Source organism: Conger conger, chromosome 7 (genome assembly GCF_963514075.1).
Source record: "Conger conger chromosome 7, fConCon1.1, whole genome shotgun sequence".
In the NCBI taxonomy this organism is placed as follows: domain Eukaryota; kingdom Metazoa; phylum Chordata; class Actinopteri; order Anguilliformes; family Congridae; genus Conger; species Conger conger.
In genome coordinates, this window is record NC_083766.1 from 48,290,436 (window position 1) to 48,298,038 (window position 7,603).

At 45.5% G+C, this 7,603-nt stretch overlaps 1 pseudogene; it reads left to right on the forward strand.

The window, feature by feature from the left end:
• Window positions 1-892: 892 nt before the first annotated feature.
• LOC133133301 (flotillin-2a-like) lies at window positions 893-5,150 on the forward strand (annotated as a pseudogene).
• The last annotated feature ends 2,453 nt before the right edge of the window (window positions 5,151-7,603 follow it).

Consider the following 7,603-nt stretch of genomic DNA (forward strand, 5'->3'; position numbering starts at 1 on the left):
GGCCTCCTTGCCCAGGAGAAGGGGCGGCCAGGTGGCCTGAGCCGGCGGGAGTTTCCCCGGACTGCCCTCTCGCCTCCCCCGAATCCTGTTGATGATGTCCGCGAGGGGGCGGGGACTGCTGGGGACGCACGGAGCGGTCATCTCCAGGCTCCTCAGGGTGCTTTCGGGGAGGTGGATCCTGCTGACTTTGGGGGGGTACGGGAGAGAGAAGTCAAACCCCGGCTGCCTCTGGAGCTCCCCCTTCTCCGCCGTGCCGGCCTCCAAGATGGCGGGAGGATGGTTGCCGGGGCGCTGCGGCTGGTTGTCAGCTCTGCTGCTCTCAGAATGCAGAGCCTGGGGCGGGTGGGGCGGGTGGAGGAGGTGGGGGAGGCCCCCGCAGCCCAGGCTCTCTGAGCACAGGCCCTGAGGAGGAGGTCGGGAGAGGCCGATGACGTCATTTGGCAGGCAGGAAGGGTGGGTTTTGTAGCAGCTAGAGCTGAAAGAACAAAGAGCAAGGCTACAGACTGATAGGCTGAAAGTGCACCCTTGGCCATTATGAAACCTAAACAGACACCAAAGCTTAAACACTGCAGCGAAGGGCGACATGCTAGTACTTATGGAAACAATTTATTTTACTAGCTAAACTCATTTTACTTGATATATTCCAAGCCAGCTATGAGCAGCTTGAAATTACCAGCTTCAAGCTTGCCCTCCAGGAACAGTGCTTGGGACCTCCTGTTCTATATTTTTTGCCCTCACCGCATTTTCGTAGATTTTTACTGAATAAACTAGTGACACATTCACTTGTGGTGCTATCTTTGTAGTGTACTTGGTTAAACTCACTTTGGGAGCATTAAATCTGTGATACAGACTGCAATTATTGAACCTATTCAATAACAGAAAAACATAGATTATGGAATTTTGGCACTTGGGATTGCTTTAAAATGTCCATCTGTTAATGTTTATAATTTTAACTTTTAACGGTTTTCCATATTGCACTTCAAGTATCCAGATTGGGCTGATATTTACATTGGAACAGGGAACTGGCACTTGCTAAAATGTGTGCGGTTGCTGGCACGTGCTGAAATAGGGTTTGGTTGTTCTCTCGGCAGGACGTCTACGATAAGGTGGAGTACCTGAGCTCTCTGGGAAAGACTCAGACAGCGGCGGTCCAGAGGGACGCAGACATCGGAGTGGCGGAAGCAGAGAGGGATGCAGGAATCCAGGTGAGGGATATTATTCAACTGGGAATGGAAACTTGTGAGAGAAATCACAATGAAGCCATTGCTTCATCATTGCTTAAATCACCGAGAGAACTGTTCCAACTGCTTATTCTTTCACAGCTGATTATAGAATTCCTTTATCTTAGAATCCCCCCCCCCCCACCTAACCCTGTTCCATGGGACACACTGTGTGGCTTTGTGTTTGAGCTGAGCTCTTATTCAGTGATGCTTGTGCATAATTAAGCTACCAATGGCTCTTCCTCTTCCCAACTTATTTTGTTTATGAGATGCACAGTATAGGGGCATCCTATCCACCTCTCCTCACCAATAAGTTTAGAAAAGCCAGCATACCTACATTTTGTGTGTGCGTGACTGACTGCTCATTCAGTTCAGTGCCCTACTGCACATTTGTTCCATGTTTTGCTATAATTCACCAAGGCACTGTGCTAATTATAGTCCTGGGTGAGGTTAGTAATGAAGGTCTATTTGTGTTCAGTTCAATATTACTGCTATGCGACTCTGTCTTTGCATCATTGTTCAATGATGACTGGCCGTTGGTCCCGTATGTTTCTCAATGCAGGAAGCTGAGTGTAAGAAAGAGATGATGGACATCAAGTTTCAGGCTGACACCAAGATGGCCGACTCTAAGCGAGAGCTGGAGATGCAGAAAGCTGCCTTCAACCAGGAAGTGAACACCAAGGTACCTGAAGTGTTGAAACATTAAATTTGTTTTATTTTTTGTCACTTCTAAATAGGGTTTCTCATCGCTCCCTTAAAAAATAGTTTGCATCTTTTTAAGTATAATATGAAAATACACCAATCTGTATTTTTAGCATGTGCCAATTGGCATTTTTGACGTGTGCCTCATCAGATATTAAACAAACACATTAAACATATTTCTGAATATGGGCCATAACTTTCTTTTCCCCATGATGAAGAGGCAGTAGGCCCCGAGGTGCAAGTTTGACGATGTGTTCTCTGCTGCTCTAGAAAGCGGAGGCCCAGCTGGGCAGCAGAAGATCTGGCTAGAAGAGATCGAGATCGAGGTGGTGCAGAGGAAGAAGCAGATCACCATCGAGGAGAAGGAGATCCTTAGGACCGACAAGGAGCTGAAAGCCACGGTCAAGAGGCCCGCTGAAGCTGAGGCCTACAAAATGCAGCAGCTGGCCGAGGGACAGAAGTAGGTTTCCACATCCTCCCAGAATGCCTTGCAGAGTCCTATCACAAGATCACTAGCGCTGCTTTTGGAGTTATTCTTGATTCACCTCCGACCCATTTAGCGGTTGCCTTGTCATGTGATGGCAATTTTATTGAGGAAGTACACACAATACGATCTCAGGAATGCAAGAAATCTGTAGGGGTGGGGTGTTTGTGGGTTGAAGTGGAATTTTGTTTATTGGAGTGTAAAATGAAAACAATGCCAGGCACCTTTTAGTGTCTTGTGACACTAAAAGGCAGCACTTTCGGATGGCAGGTAGGAATGTGAGGAAGGCCCCTGCCCTTGCATTTAGGAGTGCAGGTTGTGCAGGCCAGTGACAACGGCATGTCAGATAGTTTGGTGGCTTGCCATACATAAGTATGCAGCTCTCTGCCCAGTCACATAGGGAATTAATTAATTAATTAATTAATGGGCCTGCCCAGTCACATAGGGAATTAATGAATGAATGGGCCTGCCCAGTCACATAGGGAATGAATGAATGAGCCTGCCCAGTCACATAGGGAATGAATGAATGAGCCTGCCCAGTCATATAGGGAATGAATGAGCCTGCCCAGTCACATAGGGAATGAATAAGCCTGCCCAGTCACATAGGGAATGAATGTATGGGTATGAGCCTTTAGAAGCTCTGTATTGACCTGAGTGCTGCCCTCTCCCCACCAGGATCAAGACTGTGCTGACGGCCCAGGCCGAAGCGGAGAAGATCCGGCGGATAGGCGAGGCGGAGGCCGGCTCCATCGAGGTGGTGGGGAAGGCGGAGGCCGAGAAGATGAGGCTGAAGGCCGAGGCCTACCAGCAGTATGGAGACGCGGCCAAGACCGCCCTGGTCCTGGAGGCCCTGCCTAAGGTGCGTGGGTCCCAAATCCTGACACCTGGGGGTTACCGTCCCAGTCAGGTTCTGCATCTGGGGAAGCTGTAAGAGTTTTAATGCTGCGGTGACTGTTGCACACATACCTGTTAAAGGGGATTCAGGCTTACCCTGTGATGGGATAAGGCAGCACGACTTTGGAGCCATAATTTACTGAAGTGATTTGACTAAGCAGGGGACAATCCCCTCTGGAGCAATATGGGGTTAAGGACCTTGCTCAAGGGCCCAACAGCTTCACGTCTTATCTCTACACTGGGGTTTGAAATACCTTCCTCTAGGCTACATGCATGCTACATGCCCCCATGTAGTTGCATTGCCATTATTAGGTCATGCTGAGAGGACCGCGTCCCTGAACGAATGACGAAAGCAGCCACTTCACTCAGCTGGGCTAGCAAATAAAGTGCATGTCACCTCATATAGAAACATAACTACTTATTTTCGTTTTAAACCCGTCAGGAGGCTGAACTGCCCCTGTAGCTGAAAGTATTTGAATAGCATTGTGAATTCCGGGAGCTTAACCCGGAAGCAGCGGAACCGGCAGGGCGGTATGCCCCGTAGTCTTTTCTCTCCGCGCCGTTGTCGGATAACCGCTGTGCCCCACCCAGATCGCAGGCAAGGTGGCTGCTCCCCTGGCCCGGACCAGTGAGATCGTCATCCTGAGCGGGGAAGGCAGCCGCGTGACTGGGGAAGTGACCCGTCTGCTGGCGGAGCTGCCGGTCTCTGTCAATGCCCTCACCGGAGTGGACCTGACAAAGGTGAGACGCGCCTGGGGGTCCCACCATCTTGTACACGGATAACCCAGGGGTAGCCAGCATGAATTTAGGGGAGTAGGTATGTTAAAAAAAAACAAGGGTAACAACAAATATAAAAAATTGATTATATATCTGTGAAAGGGGTTAACTTGTGGAATATTTGTGACAAGGAATTAAAAATGTGTACTACACTTTGTAAATAAGGTGTTAAACAAATGTAAAGCTGAGGTGTGATATTATTGTGTACTTTAGTTTTTGTTTCTATTATGTTTTGTTTTTTTGTATAGCCTAAACCTAGTAGTGAAAGGGTTGAATATGTGAATATGTTATGTAAAAAGGTGTAATAAGCTAAAGTTCAGCCTACACCTTTTCGGTCAATATTTTTATTCATTATTTCTATGTGCATTCATTCTGTAAGAATTGTTAATAAGGACTGAAATAAATTACTACTACTACTACAACTACTACTAGGAAAAACACGGGTGCATGGCAAGGGCCGATCAGCTTGAGCATTTTGTGCTCTTAATTATTGAACTGGCGAAAGAATGTCTGGAGCAGATGTTTACATATGGGCCAGCTGCAGGCTGCTAGTGTATTTGAAAGATTTCACTGTGCTCAAGTACAGGAGTGAACCAATATAACTCATCAAGTTGTCAGAAAAATAAATTAAGGTGATTGTTAGAACAAAAAACAGCCCGTAGACTTGCCCTCCAGGACCGTAGTTGTGCACCCCTGAGATAACACAAACGCACCACATATGTATTCAATGAAATTAACTTTTGTGTAGACACACATACACACGCATGTACACAGACCTGCACAGACGCTATTATATTGGGAAATTCTGCTGTAATTGTTATTGTATGGTTTGGTGCTTATTTGTGGCAGGTTATCTGGATGTGTTTCTTTTGTCTTCGTGCATTTCTAATAGCCCTACTTCTTTTAATTCACCATGAATTGATCACATTAACATCCATCTCTGTAACCTTGTAAAGGCTAATCCTTTTTTATTTTTTATTTATTTCCTCCAACAGATTCCTTTGCTGCAGAAGATGACCAATCCTCAAGCATGAAAAGAATCAACCCCTTTTACTCAACTGCGTCTGTTATACACTCACGTCGACTGCCTTCAAGAAAAACACTTTAAATTTTTTTCTACAGACAAGTGGATTTTTTTTAGACCTCTGGTGCCTTAGTTCGATAGGACCAGAAAATCTGCATGAACCACTGCTCCCTTCATCTTTCAGTTTTGTTTCTTAAACGATTTGACTTCACTTCAGAAAAGAAATGTGTATCTACAGCAGTCCCAGAGAGGCCTGAGCAAAAGTGGGGCTGCCCACTTTGATTTTAAGTATTTATGATTGGTTTGTGATGTGAATCCTGTAGTTCAGGCGTGTCTATGTAGCATAATCTGCAACTGGGCAGTCTGCTCCAGAGGAGTGTCCTCTGTATTAGCCTGAGTGTGGAGTCCCCATGCGACATTAGTTTGGAGTATCTTTGGCAGTAACGTCCTTTTTCAGATTTTATAAATAATAGTTTTTTTCACCATTGTTTTAGTTTTAATTCGAACACAGCCACGGAGATTGTGTTAAAAACTTCCTTTGTCTCAACCCCCTGTGGCATGGTCAGAAAGGGTAGTCTCCCATCGCCTACTCGACGGGGTAGCCAAAAAACCTAGTGCTGTGTCGACAAAGTGCTAAATTACTACAAAACCTGCGTCTGCCCCTCTCTGCGCCCCAGCTTTGATTATCGTCTCGTGTTCTGTCTGTATGACCGCACTCAAGGTGTGGATTGCACTGCCACTGTTTGGCCTAGCCTCCCGAGCCTCCCCCCCCCCACACACACACACACACACACACACACACACACAGGGCAATCTCGCCTCTCCAAACTGACTGACATCAAAAAGTGACAACTTGTGTGCTGCTGTTTCGGCCCCAGATGGAAAAGGGGGGGAAGCCCTGTGTCCACAGGTCACTCAGCCTACCTCATTCACTTTAGACACAGTGTCCTGGAAGTAGAGTAATAGTGACTATGAGATTTTACTATGTCACTTCCTGTCGGTCCCTGCCCTCACACCAATGTATTCACATCGTCTAATTATTTTATAAGTGTAAGTGCAGCCAAGCCTTTAATCCCCATAGAGTCAATTGGGGACTGAATAATAACATAAAGGGGGACTTGTATAAGGAGACGGTCACAGGATGCAGACTGCAAGTGTACCTTCTTCCTTGCACACTCAGTTCTTGTGTAGTTTCCATATTTTGGTGCCTCCCCAGCTAGTTATCTGCCTTCTGACTCCTCACTCCATAGAAACAAACAGAAATGGGCCTTTCCATTTACATGCCTGTCCACAAAATTTAATCTCCAAACTGGGTTACAGCAGTAGCCTGGTCAACTGGCCGGCTGACGTACACTAAAACTACACCGCGGCCAGTCGATCACCAAAACCACAGTCCTGTCACAAGCCGTCCGTTTAGTCGGGAGATTTTCTACTTTCAATCCGTATTACCTCGGGTTTTGTGGTTCTCCCACATTCCACCCCCTCCCCTCTCTGACACGTCTTATGTTTTCTGCTGTCGGTTGCCTTGCCTCTCGGATAGCCTGTGTGAATGTGGAAGTGATGCGCCCTGTCTGAACGAGCGTTCTCTGCGGGGCCTTGGGTTCTGTGTGAGGTTCTGTGACGACAACCACGGCAGTGGTTCTGAATTCGGGGATAAGCATGGGAGAGTGCATTAGCCATCAAAGCCATCACACACCAGTCATTGTTCTAAAATAGCAGGTCAGTGCATATTTAAAGAAATGGATATGCATGTGTATGCCTAATGTATACAAATGTGTGCATTTGTATTTATGTGTGTATATATGTATTTATATTTAATCTATAAAAATACATATATGCACAGACGAACACACACATGTACACATATGCATACCATGCAAGCCATATCATAATAAATAGCCTTAATAGGAACCCAAGATAGATTGTCTGGCTCTCTGCATCCCAGACTCTATATTCACCTTGCTATTCGCAAGACCTTAGCTTTAATACCTTGGAGATTCTGTTGTAGTTGTGGTATATATTTTTATGCCTATTACATGTTCTGTCAAGAAAAGAAAATCTGTTGCTCCTTTACTACTGTAAGTTATTGCTCTGTTTAGTGTGACACCATGATAGTGTGAATTAAGAATCTGTTATTAAATCACTATTGTGTTTCAGCTAGGTTTTCCTAGTTGTGTTTTGGCTGTGAATTATTGAAGAGATACAGAAGGGATTATATAGTTCTTTCCCATTTATGTTTTTTTAGTTCCTAGTGTTCCGCAACGGATTTCTTTTCAGGGTTTTTCTTTCACAATGAACGTGATTCTGCGTGTAGTTACAGAGCATTCTTTTTTAAACATGCATCAAAAGCAAGTTTCCAATTTCAGCAGTCCGTTTGTGTTTTTATCATATCCCTTGCCCAAATAATATTTCTTGTCATTTCAGTTGTTCAGTAAAGTAGCAGATGTTGTTTTGTATGTGTATTTTGGTTTTTTTACTTACAACCACCAACCTTACAAGGTT